The following is a 20557-nucleotide window of genomic DNA, read 5'->3' on the forward strand; positions in this document are numbered from 1 at the left end:
TACTCCTAAAATGTCACATAAAAATTGACATCACCACTAGTTGAGTGTTCCCATTCAGAGGTATTTATACTCACACTTATTTGTGTTTTCTTTCCAGTCATTTGGTAAGGACACCTGGTCCTTACATTAAACTTGCTCATTTCCTGTGAAGATTATCCTATGCCAGCATAGAAAGTATCTGTAGATATTGGGAGGAGAATATTTTTGAGTCAAGTGTTCTAACTGCTCTCCTTTTCTCATGGACTTTTGCCTGCTCAGGCATACACTGGGTTTCTTGTGGTCAGGCTGGCTCATTGCAAATAGTACGGTCAGTCTAGGCCTGTAGGGGTGTGGATGCTGCCGTCCATCAGATTCTGTAGACCCACTTGTATCTTTGTGTGTCTGTGCCCAACTCGGGGTTGCTGGCTGCATCAGTGCCTTTATTTCCATTTGCTCATTGCTCTGTTCATCTTTCTTAAGTAACATACATAATTTCTTTCCTATGCTGCACTTTTAAGAAAAGTTATAAAGGTCCCTGATCCTTCTATTAGGAAAGGATTTCACATCCCCAGGAGCCCACTACTGCTACATTGTCTCCTGCTTTTCTGAACTCCTTTCTTCCAAGAGTTCGTAAATTCCACAGCTGTGGCTTAGGTGATGTACGCCTTTAGAGAAACATATCTTTTCTGCTCCCTTCTTTTATCTTCTCAAAAAAGGTTTATGTGTGGTAGCAGAAAGGAAATATTGTTTAAAAAAATAGTTTTGTATATAGGCACCTTCTGTGAACAAGATACCAACTTTAGAATTACATATGCATTATTTCCTTTATTTAAAAAAAATGCTTATGGGGTAGGTGGTGTTTCATAACAGAAAACAAGAGGTGAAGAGAGGAAATGAAATTTACCTTGAGAAAATATATAGTGTTAGTACTCTCATTCAAACTTGCTCTGTCTTACTCTAGAAATAAAAAATCCTTAATATTCTTCTTTTAGCATTCAGTGTCCAATTATGGATTGAGTTGGGTGAAATGAGTTTTCAATGTAACAAGATTCAAATCTGTCTGATTCATCCCCATTCCACTGAGAGACCAGGGGGTGTGTTTCTCCTTAGCCCTTAGAAATGAGAGTATTTACCTCTTCTCTTTAGCTCTTCTCTTCAGTGGTGTGGATTTTAGTTCTTTATTCTCCTGTTCTAGTTTCAAAATGTGACCTGAGCCCATACTTGGCAAATGCTCTGAGGAAAGGACACGAGGATACCTAAAAAAGGCTCTTCCCACTCTGGAATTTTAGTTGAGCTAGTTCTTTCTGTTTCCAGAGATCTATGGTCTTTAACAATAAAACTTATGTATTTTAGTTGTGTTTTTTAACTAATTTTAGCCATTGTGCATTGGCCTCTCCTAACCTACTCCATTCTGCCTACTCAGGAGAATTCTTAGGAGAAGAATTCACAATGATTTGACCAGTTTTGCCGACCTCCTGACAATTACGCAGGTTTTCTAGTCTTTCAGTGTTAGCAGAAAAGTCAGTCGACACTTTGTGGTAGGAATTTCACTGTTTGTACTCTACCCTCAAATGCATCTAAGAGGACACAAGGGTCTGAAGTAAATTGAGTTATTCTACTATAAGTCCTCATTCATGGCACAGGTTTTGTACCAGTGATTCCTGATGCCAGGATGTACTATGGCTTATAAACCGTTCCTCTGAACCAATTCTCCTGAGTATGTTCAATTCTCTTATTAACATAAAACCTCTTTACACATCTTGTTATTGAACTATCATGTACTAGGGAGAGGATGAATGTACCAACCTCAATTCATCAGTGGGAAAACTTAGATTTCTGATAGGTAATCTGCAAACAATGATCATTAATAGGGCTAATAATTTCACAATATACATACATGCTTCTGCCTACATGAATAACACATTTATACTGCTTTTTACATCGACCCATCTCATTTTACCTTCCCCAAATGAGGTAAGGCAAAGGATTTACTTGAAAAAGAACACACACTCCCTGTGACAGTGGTTTCCGATCATCAGTAGATAGACGTATCCTGGTTTGTGTGGGAAAATAAAAATTTCAAGTCCTCACTCCATTGAAATTCAGATTTTGAGGATTTTCAGGAAGGTCCAGAAGTCTGAGATTTGTAGGTGGTCTGTAACCAAACTTTAAGCGATGTCCAATGATGGCTTCCATGTATTGATCCTGGTACTAATGTGGTGTGCGTTTGTGTGTACGTGTGTCTGTGTGTGTCGCTTGTCTCTATCTTTCTATTAAATCATTGTTACAGTTAACTTTTAAAAACTTAACCAATGATCTGTCAACAGCTTTTCAAATTAACTTCACTAGAATTTTCTGATCTTTTTATCTTGGATAATCTGAAATCATTTTTGATAGCTCGAAAAACGGAAGACTGTTACTAGGTTTAATTTAACAGTGGGTTGTTTCTATGGCATATGTGTTCTGTATATTTATACTGATTTCCAGAATCTGATTAGATTTCTGGCCATAAAAAATTTGTGTTTAAATATAATGTGCATCTTAGTATCTGAACAGTAGCTAAATATATACAGTTTTAAAAGAAATCAGTGGGATTCTCTAGGTGAAATAAATCAACATTGAAAATCCAGAACGCCAAAAATTATTGTTGTTAAATATTAATGGTTGCAAGGGCAACTGCCTTATAGATTAATTGTGATGTACATATATTGTTCATGAACATGGATAATTTATTTCACTTGAAAATAATCAAATTAATTTTAAAGACAAGAGAGAACATGTAGAGCGACAAAGGTGGATTTTTCTCATATACTGGAGGTTCAGCAGTAAAATCCTGAAACTCTCTGTCCATCTCTGCTGCCAGGGTCTGTGGCATTTCTGCACCAGGGTTTTCTGCCTGCCTTTCAGGGAACGGAGCAAGTCCATTCTCCACTGTTCGCTTTCATGAGTTCCTGAGTGAGACAAGCTGTACTTGGGATTCGAGACATTCTGGTGGGAAACTAAACATCACATTGGGTTAAATAAGATCCAGAGAATGCCCCAGTGCCCAGGTTGTTCTTACACATTGGGAAAAAAGAAACGAACAAAAGATTCAATTCTTACCTACTGACAAGATCAGATCATCTGAGGATATTGCAGTAACTGGCCAATTAGTCGCTACTGCCATCCTTGTGTTCTGCCCAGTTTTTCCTCATTTATTGAGAGTGGTTTTTCTTTGAACAAAGGAAATTTTATGTGTTTATGCATTTTTTTACACACCTGAAAATGAGAGATGAAATGGCTAAGGAGACACAGAGGAGTAGTCAAATTTCCTTGTGAAAGTGAAGCACGTTCCCATATGTTTCTTCTGCACATAAACACACTTTTTTCTTAGAGATGTTATGAAGTGGAAAATAATTTACACTGGCTTTACCATTCCTGCAGTTTGTGTTTGCGTTTTCAGTTTCATTAGTATTTCAGTTTGGTTTAGTTATTTTTTTATACTTCAGAGTGATTTTACAATCAGGGTTCTTTGCTTTTCCTTCTACCAATATCTATTTGTCATCCCAGCTCTGCATCTATAATTTTAAAATAAGACTTGTAAACCTAAAGAGGCTAAAGATTGAATCATTACACGTATGCCGTTCCAAACTGTATGAAAACATGCTATATTTAAAAGAATCTCTCTGAGCAGCCATGTCCTCATCAGTAAATATTTGCCCAACGATATCTGATTTGGGGAATTTTTAAAGGACTTCTGTAAACTACAATAGCCCATGCTAGCCTACAACAGGACAGTACACAAGTTGCAGGAGTTTTCTTCTTTTCCAGGTGGCTGACAGCTGAGTTGTAGGGCTAATTACTTAAATTCCATCATAATTGCTATAAGTTTGTTTTTCCCCCTTGCTATAAAGTGGGAGAGTTAAGATTCATGGTCATGTGCAGGAGCAACCCGGTCTTAGAGGGGAGGAAAATAAAAGTCCAAAAACTGGTGCTTTTCCCAACACTAGAGCTTGACGCCCCCACTTTCTTGAATATTCAGTGAAGCAATTTCTCTGCTGTTCCTCCCAGGTACCACTGGAGACTGGAAAAAAAATCATATGACTGCTGAACAGAATGAAAGCTTTGACAAGATTTTCCAAAGGCAGATGAAAGATTTTCCCTTGAAGTTCATCTGGGATATGAATGAAGAATAGAATTATCAGCAACGCAAGCTATTTTAGGAAAGCACTTTCAGAAGAAAATATACTAAATTGTACACTTTCATCTTTCATTGTCATTAGCTCATTATTGAAAAACCTCAGTGATTAATAAATATTAATATGCCTCTTTTACATCATTTGCCATGTCATCTGTTTTCCATTTGCTGGAATTCCTCAGTTTCTTAGCAAAAGGGGATTCCTTTTTTGTTTTGCAATATAATTATGGAATAGTTTTTATTTCACCTTCAGAAATTCGAAAGTCTTGAGCAACAAAGGAGGTCTTAAGATGTGATTAATTTTGCATCTTAAAATAGAAACTTGTGGCTCAGTTGGTGAAGTGTCCGACTTTGGTTCAGGTCATGATAGTGTGTTTGAACCCTGCATGAGGTTGCTGCTGTCAGCACAGAGCCTGCTTTGGAATGTCTGTCCCTTCTCTCTCTGCCCCTCCCCCCATCTCTCTCTCAAATATAAATGAACATTAAAAAAATTAGAAGCCCGGTAATTATAAAAAACTACACGAGTTTTGTCTTCACATTTAAGATTTTAATTTTTAGGTAATCAAATGAGTCAAACTTTCATTTTCTAAATTACATATGTTATTATTAATTTTTTAATTTACATCCAAGTTAGTTAGCATATAGTGCAACAATGATTTCAGGAGTAAATTCCCTCATGCCCCTTACCCATTTAGCCCATCCCGCACTCCCACAACCCCTCCGGCCACCCTCTGCTTGTTTTCTATATTTAAGAGTCTCTTATGTTTTGTCCCCCTCCCTGTTTTTATATTATTTTTGCTTCCCTTCCCTTAAGTTCATCTCTTTTGTATCTTAAATTCCTCATATGAGTGAAGTCATATGATATTTGTCTTTCTCTAACTTCACCTAACGTACTAACCTCTAGTTCCATCCACATAGTTGCAAATGGCCAGATTTCATTCTTTTTGATTACCGAGGAATACTCCATTGTATGTATATATATATACCACATCTTCTTTATCCATTCATCTGTTGGTGGACATTTGGGCTCTTTCCACACTTTGGCTGTTGCTAATAGCGCTGCTATAAACATTGGGGTGCGTGTGCCCCTTCAAAACAGCACACCTGTATTGTTTGGATAGATACCTAGTAGTGCAATTGCTGGGTCATAGGGTAGTTCTATTTTTTGTTTTTTGAGGAACCTCCATACTGCTTTCCAGTGTGGCTGCACCAGTTTGCATTCCCACCAGCAGTGCCAAAGAGATCCTCTTTCTCCACATCCTCGCCAACATCTGTTGTTGCTTGAGTTGTTAACGTTAGCCATTCTGACTGGTGTGAGGTGGTATCTCATTGTGGTTTTGATCTGTATTTCCCTGATGATGAGTGAAGTTGAGCATTTTTCATGTGTCGGTTGGCCATCTGGATGTCTTCTTTGGAGAAGTGTCTATTCATGTCTTTTTCCCATCTCTTCACTGGATTATTTATTTTTTGGGTGCTGAGTTTGGTAAGTTCTTTATAGATCTTGGATACTAACCCTTTATCTGATATGTCGTTTGCAAAGATCTTCTCCCATTCTGTCGGTTGCCTTTTAGTTTTGCTGATTGTTTCCTTCGCTGTGCAGAAGCGTTTTATTTTGATGAGGTCCCAGTAGTTCATTTTGCTTTTGTTTCCCTTGCCTCCAGAGACGTGTTGAGTAAGAAGTTGCTGTGGGCAAGATCAAAGAGGTTTTTTCCTGCTTTCTCCTTGAGGATTTGGATGGCTTCTTGTCTTACATTGAGGTCTTTCATCCATTTTGAGTTTATTTTTGTGTCTGGTGTAGGAAAGTGGTCCACGTTCATTCTTTTGCATGTCGCTGTCCAGTTTTCCCAGCACCACTTGCTGGAGAGACTGTTTTTATTCCATTGGATATTCTTTCCTGCTTTGTCAAAGATTAGTTGGCCATACGTCTGGGACCATTTCTGGGCTCTCTATTCTGTTCCATTGATCTAAGTGTCTGTTTTTGTGCCAGGACCATACTGCCTTGATGACTACAGCTTTGTAATACAACTTGAAGTCTAGGATTGTGATGCCTCCTGCTTTGGTTTTGTTTTTCAAGATTGCTTTGGCTATTCGGGGTCTTTTCTGGTTCCATAGGAATTTTAGGATTGCTTGTTCTAGCTCTGTGAAGAATGCTGGTGTTATTTTGATAGGGATTGCATCGAACCCCTGGGTGGGGGGGGGGGGGGTGGATGGAAGTAAATGATGGAAGTAAAATAGAATTTGAAAAAATTTACACAAAAGTAAAAAATATAGTAAAAAAGTTAAAGAAAAATATTTTTAATAAAAATTGAAAATAAAACTGAATTTTTTCTCTTTCTGTATTCAAGAAAAAAAAGAAGTGAAAAAGAGAAAAAAAAGAAAATTGAATAGATGGATCTGCTAACGATTGAAATATGACTGAAATTACTTCATTTCCCCTAGAAGTCAGACTATGAAGCGCTTTATAGTCCATAAAGTAAGCAGGCGGTGAGACTTGTGCTCTTGAAGAGCCAGGTTGGCCCAGTTGGGTGGAGCTTAGTGTAAAGGCTCAGTTCTCCACTAGATGGCGCCGCTAGTCTACTGGGGTGGATTGTTGTGGCGCTGTAGGTGCATATGCGCATTCAAGGGAGTGGTGAAAATGGCGTCACCCAGCTACCCAGTCTCTAGTATCAGAACTCTGTTCTCCCCAATCAACAATCATGCACTGGTCCTCTGTCTTCAGCTTTTGTCCACTCCCCGCCTTTTCACTGTCCGTGACCAAGCCCCAGGTAGTACCTCTCTCCTGAGTTTTGTTTCAGATGTGGCTGTTTTCCCTGGCCCCTTACTTCTGAAGGACTGTGGCTTTGACCCATTTCTCCCCTCTGTGGGAGGGTCTCACTGAGCAATGGCCAAATGTTGGCTGCACCCAGGAACACTTGCTGGACCCTGCTGCTGCGGGTGCCCTGCACTGCAGCCAGGTGCCAGCTCACCCCAGAAAAAGTTCACGAGACAGTGTAGCAGCAGCGTTTCAGGGATTACAGAAAATCACAACACACATCTGGCACCCTATAGTCCTGGAAGTGTGTGATTGATTCATTTTCATATATAATCATACAATGCTTACCTTTGCTCCCTGATGTTATGTTTCTGAACGACAAATACTGTGAACTACCTGAGGTAGTATACTCACTATCTGTTGTAACATAAATAATGGGCTAACATGTGAATATTGAAACCCATGTTCTCTGTTCTCCTGGAATCTAAGAATGCATCTCTTTGCTTCTTGGCACATAGATCTTTGGAGTTTGTGACAGTACAATCAGTGAACTTATTCTTGCATCTGTAATATTTTTGATCACTTTTCCTGGTTATACCTCAACTAGGAAATGTTCATGTAATGCTTTAATTGAGTTTGCCTTATATTGTGTTTATCCATATGTTTTCTAAAGCATCCTTATGGAACAAAAATATGAAGTAATGCAAAATCCAGAGATATGGGTAAAAGATGCAGGTAACAAAAATATAATTTAATTATTATATCAGCCAAAGAACCTAAAAAGAGAATAGAAAAAACTTTCACCCCCAATCAAGATTGAAACTACTCTTCAGTAGGAGTTCATTAAAATGAAGAGTTAACTTCTGATATCAATGTCAGTGGGAAGAATAATTGTGTTGTTGCTCATGGAGAAAGCACAGTTCAAGACTAAGTTTTCCATGAAGAGATTTAATGATTCACCAATTAGCAGAGTTGCCAGAATCCATAACTCATTAAGAGGGAGGGATTAGGCTGATGCTGACCAGTATATCATCTAACAGACTGGTGAAAAGCCTTGATGATTTTACCACACAAAAAAATGGATGCTAAGTGCTTCAACCAGATCAGTGTTACTCAATGTTGTTGAGTATGGTTTAAAGTCTCTTTTTCTGAATAACTTCAGAAAACAAAGATGGTTTTGCTTGCTGTCCACTCATGATACTCTTAAGGCTGTAAATCGCTAATACAAAGGCCAGAGTTGCTTCTACTTCACTGGCACTAGTTTTGGAGTCTTTTAGATATTTGCGTTGTTTCTTATAAAATGGATTTATAATAGTTGTGGTGTGAACAATGATAAGGGGAGGGAAGACATTCATATCTGTAAGTAGTGAATAGATTTACATTGAAGGATTAGACACTTTCCCAAATTCAATTATCATATGCTTGACACAAATATAATACACATTCAACTACCAATCAACATATCTTGTCATTATTCCCCTCATATGGGCCACTACTTGCAAGTTTTTCATACCACTATATCACAGAGAGATAGGTGGTGGGGTTGGCTCTTCAGATACTCTTTGGTGTCCTCTCTTTCAGGGATCCGCATTCCATCCAGTCAGTTTGTCACCTAAATAGAATGACCATAAAGGATAAATATTCTATGGTCTGTTTAAATTCCCTCTATATATACTCATGTTATTGATCTTAAAAGCTGCTACCCTCCTATTAATGCATTACACATTAATGCTTACACAAGAACAGACATGTTTTTTTTCAGTTTCATACCATCCTAGAGTCTAAACTCATTCAGCCCTGGGTGATACACGGAAATGTTGAATGACTATGTTGTATGCCTGAAATTAATTAGCATTATGCTCTCGAGCTCCATTTACATCCTTGCAAATGGAAAGATTTCATTCTTTTTTATGGCTGCATAATATTCCATTTTATGTATATACCACATCTTCTTTACCCATCATCAGTCAATGGACATTAGGGATCTTTCCATAGATTGGCTATTGTTGGTAATTTTGCATTAGGGGGGGTGCATGTATCCTTCAAATCAATATTTTTGTCTCCTTTGAGTAAATACCTAGTATTGCAATAGCTGGATCATATGGTAGTTCTATTTTTAACTTTCTCATGAACCTCCATACTGTTGTCCACAGTAAAAAGTGTCCACACTTTTTATTCCAACCAACAGTGTAAGAGTGCTCTCCTTTCTCCACATCCTTGCCAATATGTGTTGCTTCCTGTGATGCTAATTTTAGTCATTCTGACTGGTGTAGTTTTGATTTCTATTTCCATGATAATGAGTGATGTTGAGCATCTTATCATGTGTCCCTTAGTCATCTGTAGAGTTTAGAAAAAAAATCTATTCATGTCTATCGCCCATTTTTTAACTGGATTATTTGTTTTTTGGGTGTTTTGTTTTATAAATTCTTTACATAGTTTGGACACTAACCCCTAACAGACATGTCATTTTCAAATATCTTCTCCCATTTCGAAGGTCTGGGACAGCATCTGGATGTTATGACTCCACATTGATGTGGTTCAAATTGGGTTCAAGGAGTTTTAGAAGCTAAAGGACATCAATGGCTAACAGATGGGAGATTATTAAAGTAACAGACCCTCAGTGTGCCTGGGTAGCTCAGTTGGTTGAGCATCCAACTCTTGATCTTGGCTCAGGTCACAATCTCATGGTTTGTGAGTTTGAGCCCCACATAGGGCACTTACAGCATGTAGACTGCCTGGAATTCTCTCTCCCTCTCTCTGGCCCTCCTCCACTCACACTCTCACTCTCTCTTTCAAAAAAAAAATCGAAAGTTAACAAGCCCTCCTCCTTGACACCCCTAATGTAACCCTCAGGGTGTGTTGAGGCTTAAACCCAGTTACTCTACTGAGTGATAAAGACAATAAAGCTCTTCCAATTCACTCTTGTAAAGACACTATAAAACAAGTATATTCAAGGAGGCCTGATTTAAAGATGAACCTCTGCCTAATCCAGAGGCTGAATGGTTTACAGATAGAAGTAGTTGTATGCATGAAAGAATAAGAAAGGCTTGATATGCTGTTGTCGGTCTGTAGGATGTGCTCCAGGTAAAAATGTCTCCCCATATTTTGGCACAAGTGGCTGAACTAACTGCTTTAACTTTAGCACTACTATTAGTTAAAGAGTTAACATTCAACATATATACTGATTTTAAATATTGTTTCTTAATCCATGACCATTAGCCTTCTGGAAATATTGTTTCTTTGGTTCTGCTCCTACTCCACACTGTTATTTTTTACAAGTAATAATCATTACAATAGGAATTTTTTTTGTGGTTGCAGATTTGCTGCATGGTTTCCAAATTTAAATATCCTATCCATTTAATGAAGCTTCATCTACTCTTGACAATGTACAATTAGGAGCCTTTCATTTAATCAGATAGGTTGGGATTTTTATGCCTCCTAATAAACATGGTCCTCAATCCTTTTCAGCTTATAGAAGTTACAAAAGATGAGGCCTTCACTCTCCAACACCCCCTATAAGAATGAGGAGGATAAAAATCCCATAGCAGGGAGATGTAGTAGGGAAAGAAGCGACTTTATTTTAGAAAGGCTCCATCTTGTGCTGTTTTTCTCTAAAGCAACATTTACTCATCTTCTGTATTTTGCCTCTGAATGAGTCAAACAAGCTATGTTCCCACTTCCAGGGGAAAGCAAAAAAAAAAAGACATCATTCTCTGAGTCTTTTCCTAACCTCTGTTCTGCATGGAAAATGTTTGTATGACTTGTCATGAATTTCTTCCCAGAGCCACACATATATGGAGGGCTTAGTTGGCTTGAACTTCGTGTCTTGCCTCAAGATCATAAATGTCCCTTCTGTTCCTGACACCAAGAGGGATTAACTTGCCTCATCTCCTTGACCCAGACCAGGCTGCCTCCCTGGAATGGATCAGGAGGGGAAGAGAAATATACACATGCCCAGGCACCCTGTTGTAGGATACCATAAAGAGAGAGAGAAAAACATCTTGCTTGGGACTCCACTTAAGCAAACTTAATGACCCACCATAAATCACACACGGTTAGTATATATATTTCCCTGTTGGAAATAGGTAGTTGGAAGCCTCACCTAAGGAAAGGATGCTTGGCTCAGGGCCCTCAAAGGGTCTCCAACCTGGCTGTTCACTACGGGGCTTCCTGTAGTGAAGGTTGGAAGTTGTGACTACCCAATTTGATGTATTAAGCCTTCCCTGTTCTTCTCCATACTCTTTCCCTCTTTATGTTGATTATAATTGTTTAATCCCTTATATTCCCTTTCTCTGATAATTAATAAAGTTTTCCTCCATGAAATAGTGCAGCTATTGTGAATTTCTATTATTCACAACAACCCCTAACACTTAAGAACATGAAAGAAGAGCCAGATCCTGAACATGTCCCAGCACATGGACTTCAAACTAAACTCAGTGGATGTTGGCATTAACACCCAGAAAATTATAGTGTAGTTAATTTGAGAAGCTGTTGGCAGGTAATTGGTTAAATTTTTAAAAATTAATTGTGAGAGTGATTTCATAGAAAAGTAGAGACATAGTGACACACACACACACACACACACACCAAATTACTACACCATACATGGAAGTCATTGATGAGCATCACCTAAAGTGTGACTATAGATTACCCAGAAATCACACAGTTCTGGGCCTTCCTAAAAGCCTGCAAAATCAGAATTTCTAGGGAGTGGGGCCAGAAAACCTATATTTCACAAACAAACCAGGAAATTTCTATATAGTGGAGGTACAAAAACCACTGCACAGGCAATGCATATCTTGTTTGAAATACATCCTTTGCCTCATCTCAGGGATGATCACTTGGGGAAGTTAAATGGGATGGATCTATGTGAAAGGCAGTAGAAAGATGTTACTCATGTAAACAGAAACATCTAAGTATATTGTGAAATAATTAAAGTAATTCACTGAGGTATAATGAATTGTTTGCAGATTACCTATCGAAAATCTCAGTTTTCCCACTGATGAATTGGGGTTGGAATGTTCATCTTTCTTCTTATAACATATAATGGTTCAATCATAATGTGCAAAAGAGCTTTTATGTTAATAAGAGAAATGGATCACTCCAGGAGAAAGTGGTTCAGAGGATTGGTTTATAAGCCATAGAATGTCCCAGCATCAGGAATCACTGGTACAACACCTGTGCTATGAACAAGGTCTTGCACAAGGACAACTTAATTCACTTCAGACCAATGTTGCCCCACAGTTGTATTTGAGAGTAGCTGCAGCTTAAGAAAGAAATTACGTGTGTTTCTTGGAAAAGACGAACACAGCAATGAGAAAACTGAAATTGAATAAAGGCATTGACACCAGGCATGTGCCCCCAGCTGGGCACAAACATACAGAGATACACAAGTGGGTCTATAGAATTATGGATGGCGCATCTACACCCCTATGGGCCCAGACTAACTGCACTGCTTTCACTCAGCCAGCTGTACTACAAGAAACCCAGATGATGCATGAGCAGGCAAAAATCCGTAAGCAAAGGAGAGCAGTTAGAAAATGTAACTCAAAAATATCCTCCTCCCAATAGTGACAGACACCATCTATGCCTGCTGAAAATAATCTTCACAGGCAATGAACGAGGCTAATATAAGCACCTTGTATTTGTAGCAAATAACTGGTTAGAAAACACAAATGCAAGGTGAGTATACAATATCTCTAAGTGGAAACTCTCAGTGGTGATGTCAGTTTTTATGTGACATTTCAAGGTAAAGCAATAATTAGCAGAGTTCCAACACAACTCATCATGACAGTTTATTAATTTATGTTAAAAATTAAAGCGTGGTTATAAAAAAGAACAATATACCAACAGAAAAGATGTCATTTTACATAAGACAATTGATGTACATACAATTGTTTAGAAGAATACAGTGTCTATTTTAACCAGTAGGAAAATGATGGGAATTCTGTAAACAATCTTGGGCCAATTTGTTTTCTCCTAGAAAAGAAATAGACAGGTGTCTTACAACATCAGATAAATATTCAGATTCAATATAGATCAGATTTATGAATACATGCAAACATTTGTGACAGCAACATTCTAACTTAGATACAAACCCTATGAGCCATAAAATGAAAGGTGGAGGAGAGGGGCCAAGAACAGCATGGAAGTTTTTTTTTGCATCTCTTGTCCCTGAAATGCAGCCAGATCAACAATGAACCATCTTGCACACCTAGACAACTGATTTGAGGACTAACACAAAAATCTGCACAACTTGAACCACAAAACTTGGCAGTTACCTGGTGCATAGAGGTGAACTGGGGGAGAAAGAAGCCATGGAGGGCAGGGAGCTATTTTTGCTTTTGGAGACAGGACAGAGACAGGGGGAGAGTACTGGAAAGCACCCCACCTAAAGCAACTAGAGAGAAAAAGAAGAGTACACAAGGGACTGAACAAAACAAGGGAGAAAGGAGAAAGGAGAGGGTTGAAATTCACTTAGGACTCTATAAACATGGGGAGCACAGAGTCTAAAGTTCCACAGCTCGATACCTGGCAGTGCTCTGGTGGGAAGCACGAATCCCCAGGAGCAGAGAGTGAGGTCCAAGGGGTCCTCGGGTGACATGGGGAGAGGTGGTACCCTTGCTTGGAGGACCTTTGGTAGAGGCTATTCAGCCTCCCCACAGGCAAAGGTCCCAGCGGACCCTGGAGAACAACCACATTTGCTGGTACTGAACAAGGATGTTAAGGGGGAAGCCTGGTGCCAGATGTGTGTTGTGATTTTCCATAATCCCTGAAACGCTGCTGCCACACAATCCCATGAACTTTTTCTGGGGCGGGCTGGCACCCAGCGGCAGTCTCTGGGGGTCAGCAGCAGCACGGTCTTGTGAATGTTCCTGGGTGTGGGCGGGGACCTGGCCATTGCTTGGTGAGACCCTCCTGCAGAGGGGCAGAATGGGTCAAAGCCGCAGCCCCTCAGGTTGGGAAACACAGGTGCATCTGATATAAAACTCAGAAGGAAGGTGCTGCCTGGCAGCCTGATGGCTTGGTCATGGACAGTGTGAAAGCAAGGAGTGGATGGAAGCCAGAGACAAAGGCGGGTTGCTCGTTGCTGGTGAGGGAGAGCACAGAGTTCTGATACTAGAGACTGGGTAGCTGGTGATGCCATTTTCACCCCTCCTGCGCATGCACATATATGCCTAAGTGCACCACAAAAATACACCCCAGTAAGCTAAGCATCACCATCTAGTGGAGAACGGAGCCGTTACACTAAGCCCCGCCCAACTGGGTCAACCTCGCTTTTCAATAATACAAGTCTCACCACCTGCTTAGTTTATGGACTATAAAGCGTTTCATAGTCTGACTTCTAGGGGAAAATGAAGTAATTTCAGTCATATTTCAATCTGTTAGCAGGTCCATCTATTCAATTTGCTTTTTTTTCTTTTTCACTTCTTTTCTTTTTCTTGAATACACAAAGAGAAAATTCAGTTTTATATTCAATTTTAATTAAAAACATTTTTCTTTAATTTTTCACTATATTTTTTACTTTTGTGTAAAGTTTTTCAAATTCTATTTTACTTCCATCATTTTATTTTAGTCTACTACAGTGTATTCGCTTTTTCCAATTTTCAAATGATTCCCTTTTTTGTTTCTTTTTTCTCTTTTTCGTTTCTTTTCTTTTTCTTGAATACAGAGAGATAACAATTCACCTTTATTTTTAATTTTTATTAAAAATATTTTTCTTTAATTATTTTTCTATTATTCTTTACTTTTGTGTAAATTTTTTCATATGCTATTTTACTTCCATCATTTCATTGTAGTCTACTTCAATGTATTAATTTTTTTCAAATTCTCAAATGATTTCCTTTTTTCTTTTCCCCACTTTTTTCTCTAATCTATCAAACCATTTTCAACACTCAGACCCAAACACACCTAGGATCTAGCATCATTTATTCAATTTTTTAAATTGTTTTTTTTAATGTTTATTTATTTTTGACAGAGAGACAGAGCATGAGCAGGGTAGGGGCAGAGAGAGAGGGAGACACAGAATCTGAAGCAGGATCCAGCCTCTGAGTTGTCAGCACTGAGCCTGATGCGGGGCTTGAACTCACAGACCATGAAATCATGATGCTCATGATTCAGATGCTCAACCGACTGAGCCAAAGCCAGACGCTCAACCGACTGAACCACCCAGGCGCCCCATTTATTCGATTTTTTGTGTGGGTGTGTTCTTATTTTTTTCATTTTAATATTTTTTAATTTTAACTTTTCTACCTCATTAATTACTTTTCTCCCTTCAAAATGATGAACTGAAGGAATTCACCCCAAATGAAAGAGCACATAGAAACAACAGCCAGGGATTTAACCAACACAGATACAAGCAAGATGTCTGAACCAGAATTTAGAATCATGATAATAAGAATACTAGCTGGAGTTGAAAATAGACTAGAATCTCTTTCTGTGGAATTAAAAGAAGTAAAAACTAGTCAGGATGAAATAAAAAATTCTATAACTGAGCTGAAATCACGGATGGATGCCACAGCAGCAAGGGTGCAGGAGGCAGAACAGCGGTATAGAGGACAAACTTATAGAGAATAATGAAGCAGAAAAAAGGGGAGATTAAGGCAAAAGAGCACGATTTAAGAATTAAACAAATCAGTGACTCATTAAAAAGGAACAATATCAGAATCATCGGGGTCCCAGAAGAGGAAGAGAGAGAAATAGGGGTAGAAGGGTTATGTGAGCAAATCATAGCAGAAAACTTTCCTAACCTGGGGAAAGACACAGACACCAAAATCCAGGAAGCACAGAGGACCCCCATTAGATTCAACAAAAACCGACCATCAACAAGGCATATCATAGTCAAATTCACCAAATACTCAGGCAAGGAGAGAATCATGAAAGCAGCAAGGGAAAAAAAGTCCCTAACCTACAAGGGAAGACAGATCAGGTTTGCAGCACACCTATCCACAGAAACTTGGCAGGCCAGAAAGGAGTGGCAGGATATATTCAGTGTGCTGAATCAGAAAAATATGCAGCCAAGAATTCTTTATCCAGCAAGGCTGTCATTCAAAATAGAAGGAGATATAAAAAGTTTCCCAGACAAACAAAAATTAAAGGAGTTTGTGACCACTAACCCAGCCCTGCAAGAAATTTTAAGGGGAAATCTCTGAGGGGAGAAAAGATGAAAATATAAATAAATAAATAAATAAATAAATAAATAAATAAATACCAAAAGCAACAAAGATTAGAAAGGACCAGAAACACCACCAGAAAACTCCAACTCTACAAGAAACATAATGACAATAAATTCATATCTTTCAGTACTCACTTTAAACGTCAATGGACTCAATGTTCCAATCAAAAGACACAGGGTAACAGAATGGATGAGAAAACAAGATCCATCTATATGCGGTTTACAAGAGACCCATTTTAGACCTAAAGACACCTTCAGATTGAAAATAAGGGGATGGAGAACCATCTATAATGCTAATGGTCGCCAAAAGAAAGCTGGAGTAGACATAATTATCAATCTAGACTTTAAAAAACAGACTGTAACAAGAGTTCAAGAAGGTCATTATATCATAATTAAGGGATCTATTGACCAAGAGGATCTAACAATTGTAAACATTTATGCTACAAAAGTGAGAGCACCCAAATATATAAATCAATTAATCACAAACATAAAGAAACTCATTGATAATAATACCATATTAGTAGGGGACTTCAATACCACACTCACAGCAATGGATAGATCACCTAAACAGAAAATCAACAAGAAAAAAATGGCTTTGAATGACACAGTGGACCGGATAAACTTAACAGATACATTTAGAGCATTTCATCCTAAAGCAGTGGAATACACATTCTTCCCCAGTGCACATGGAACATTCTCCAGAATACATCACATACTGGGACACAAATTAGCCCTCAATAAGTACAAAAATATCGAGATCATACTGTGCATATTTTCAGACCACAATGCTATGAAACTCGAAATCAACCACAAGAAAAAGTGTGGAAAAATAACAAATACTTGGAGACTAAAGAACATCCAACTGAAGAATGAATGGAATAACCAAAAGCTAAAGAGGAAATAAGAAGGTACATGGAATCCAATGAAAATTATAGCACCACAGCCCAAACCTCTGGGATGCAGCAAAGATGGTCATAAGAGGGAAGTATATAGCAATCCAGAACTTTCTAAAGAAAGAAGTTCTCAGATACACAACCTAACCTTATACCTTAAAGAGCTAGAAAAAGAACAGCAAATAAAACCTGAAACCAGCAGAACACAGGAAATAATAAAGATTAAAGCAGAAATCAATGCTATCTAAACCAAAAAACAGTAGACCAGATCAATGAAACCAGAAACTGTTTCCTTGAAGAATTAAAATAATTGATAAACCTCTAGCCAGTTTAATAAAAAAGAAAAAGGAAAAGACCCAAATAAATAAAATCAAGAATGAAAGAGGAGAGATCACAACCAACACAATAGAAATACAAACAATAAGAGAATATTATGAGCAATTATATGTTAATAAAATGGGCAATCTGTAAGAAATGTACAAATTCCTAGAAACATATATGCTACCAAAACTGAAACAGGAAGAAATAGAAAATTTAAACAGACCCATATCCAGTAAAGAAATTGAATTAGTAATCAAAACTCTCCCAGAAAACAAGAGTCCACGGCCAGATGGCTTTCCAGGGGCTTTCCAGGGGCTTTCCAAACATTTCAAGAAGAGTTAACACCTATTCGCTTGAAGCTGTTCCAAAAAATAGAAATGGAAAGAAAAATTCCAAACTCTATGAAGCTAGCATTACCTTGGTTCCAAAACCAAAGACCCCACTAAAAAGGAGAACTACAGACCAATTTCCCTAATGAACAAGGATGCAAAAACCTTCAACAAGATATTAGCCAACTGGATCCAACAATACATTAAAAGAATTAGTCACCATGACCAAGTGTGATTTATACCTGACATTCAAGGCTGGTTCAATATCCACAAAACAATCAATGTGATACATCACGTCAATAAAAGAAAGGACAAGAATCACATGATCCTCTCAATAGATGCAGAGAAAACATTTGACAAAATACAGCATCCTTTCTTGATAAAAACCCTTAAGAAAGTAGGGATAGAAGGATCATACCTCAAGATCATAAAAGCCATATATGAAGGACCCACCGCTAATATCATCTTCAATGGGAAAAAACAGAGCTTTCCCCCTAAAGTCAGGAACACGACAGTGATGTCAACTCTCGCTACTGTTACTCAACATACTATTGGAAGTCTTAACTTCAGCAATCAGACAACACAAAGAAAGAAAAGACATCCAAATTGGCCAGGAGGAAGTTAAACTTTCACTCCTCACAGATGACATGATACTCTATATGGAAAACGCAAAAAATTCCACCAAAAAACTGCTAGAACTGACCCATGAATTCAGCAAAGTCGCAGGATATAAAATCAAGGCACAGAAATTGGTTGCATTCCTTTATACCAATAATGAAGCAACACAAAAGAAATCAAGGAATCGATCCCGTTTACAATTGCACCAAAAACCATAAAACACTTAGGAATAAATCTAACCAAAGAGGTGAAAAATATGTACACTGAAAACTATTGAAATCTTATGAAAGAAATTGAAGAAGACACCAAAAAAAAAAAATGGAAAAGTTTCCACGCTCCTGGATAAGAACAAATATTGTTAAAATGTCAATACTACCCCAAGCAATCTACATATTCAATGCAATCCCTATCAAAATAACACCACATTCTTCACAGAGCTAGAACAAGCAATCCTAAAATTTCTATGGAACCAGAAAAGACCCCGAAAAGCCAAAGCAATCTTGAAAAACAAAACCAAAGCTGGAGGCCTCACAATCCCAGACTTCAAGTTGTATTACAAAGCTGTAGTCATCAAGGCAGTATGATGCTGGCACAAAAACAGACACTTAGATCAATGGAACAGAATAGAGAACCCAGAAATGGACCCACAGATATATGGCCAACTAATCTTTGACAACACAGGAAAGAATATCCAATGGAATAAAAACAGTCTCTCCAGCAAGTGGTGCTGGGAAAACTGGACAGCGACATGCAGAAGAATGAACCTGGACCACTTTCTTACACCAGACACAAAAATAAACTCAAAATGGATGAAAGACCTCAATGTAAGACAAGAAGCCATCCAAATCCTCAAGGAGAAAGCAGGAAAAAACCTCTTTGATCTTGCCCACAGCAACTTCTTACTCAACACGTCTCTGGAAGCAAGGGAAGCAAAAGCAAAAATGAACTACTTGGACCTCATCAAAATAAAACGCTTCTGCACAGCGAAGGAAACAATCAGCAAAACTAAAAGGCAACCGACAGAATGGGAGAAGATCTTTGCAAACGACATATCAGATAAAGGGTTAGTATCCAAGATCTATAAAGAACTTACCAAACTCAGCACCCAAAAAATAAATAATCCAGTGAAGAGATGGGAAAAAGACATGAATAGACACTTCTCCAAAGAAGACATCCAGATGGCCAACCGACACATGAAAAAATGCTCAACTTCACTCGTCATCAGAGAAATACAGATCAAAACCACAATGAGATACCACCTCACACCAGTCAGAATGGCTAACTTTAACAACTCAAGCAACAACAGATGTTGGCGAGGATGTGGAGAAAGAGGATCTCTTTGGCACTGCTGGTGAGAATGCAAACTGGTGCAGCCACACTGGAAAACAGTATGGAGGTTCCTCAAAAAACAAAAAATAGAACTACCCTATGACCCAGCAATTGCACTACTAGGTATCTATCCAAACGATACAGGTGTGCTGTTTCGAAGGGGCACATGCACCCCAATGTTTATAGCAGCACTATCAACAATAGCCAAAGTATGCAAAGAGCCCAAATGTCCACCGACAGATGAATGGATAAAGAAGATGTGGCATACACACACACACACACACACACACACACACACACACACACACACACACACAACGGAGTATTCCTCGGCAATCAAAAAGAATGAAATCTGGCCATTTGCAACTATGTGGATGGAACTAGAGGGTATTCAGGGTAGTCAGAGAAGTATTGTGTATTCAGGGTAGAGGGTAGTCAGAGAAAGACAAATATCATATGACTTCATTCATATGAGGAATTTAAGATACAAAAGAGATGAACTTAAGGGAAGGGAAGCAAAAATAATATAAAAACAGGGAGGGGGACAAAACATAAGAGACTCTTAAATATAGAAAACAAGCAGAGGGCGGCTGGAGGGGTTGTGGGAGTGGGGGATGGGCTAAATGGGTAAGGGGCATGAGGGAATTTACTCCTGAAATCATTGTTGCACTATATGCTAACTAGCTTGGATGTAAATTATAAAAAAAATTAAAATTAAAAAAATTTTTGTGATGGAGAATGTATCATTGAAGAGCAAACATTTTTGAGATTTTTTTGGATCTGTTTTAAAACTGCAGTTTGGCAGATTCATATGTTTACAGTGTGCTGTGTCCCACCCAACTTGTAAATATTTGACAAATGTTACCTTTTAATTCCTGATAACATTATGAAAGTGTTAGGAAATGTTGTGGCCGATAACCTCTTCCTGAGCCTAAGATTCACATTTACCATGTAGTTATTGATTGACTAGAACAAAATGATTTT

The sequence above is a fragment of the Panthera pardus genome, unplaced genomic scaffold (assembly GCF_024362965.1).
Source record: "Panthera pardus isolate Hobbes unplaced genomic scaffold, ASM2436296v1 HiC_scaffold_181, whole genome shotgun sequence".
NCBI lineage: Eukaryota > Metazoa > Chordata > Mammalia > Carnivora > Felidae > Panthera > Panthera pardus.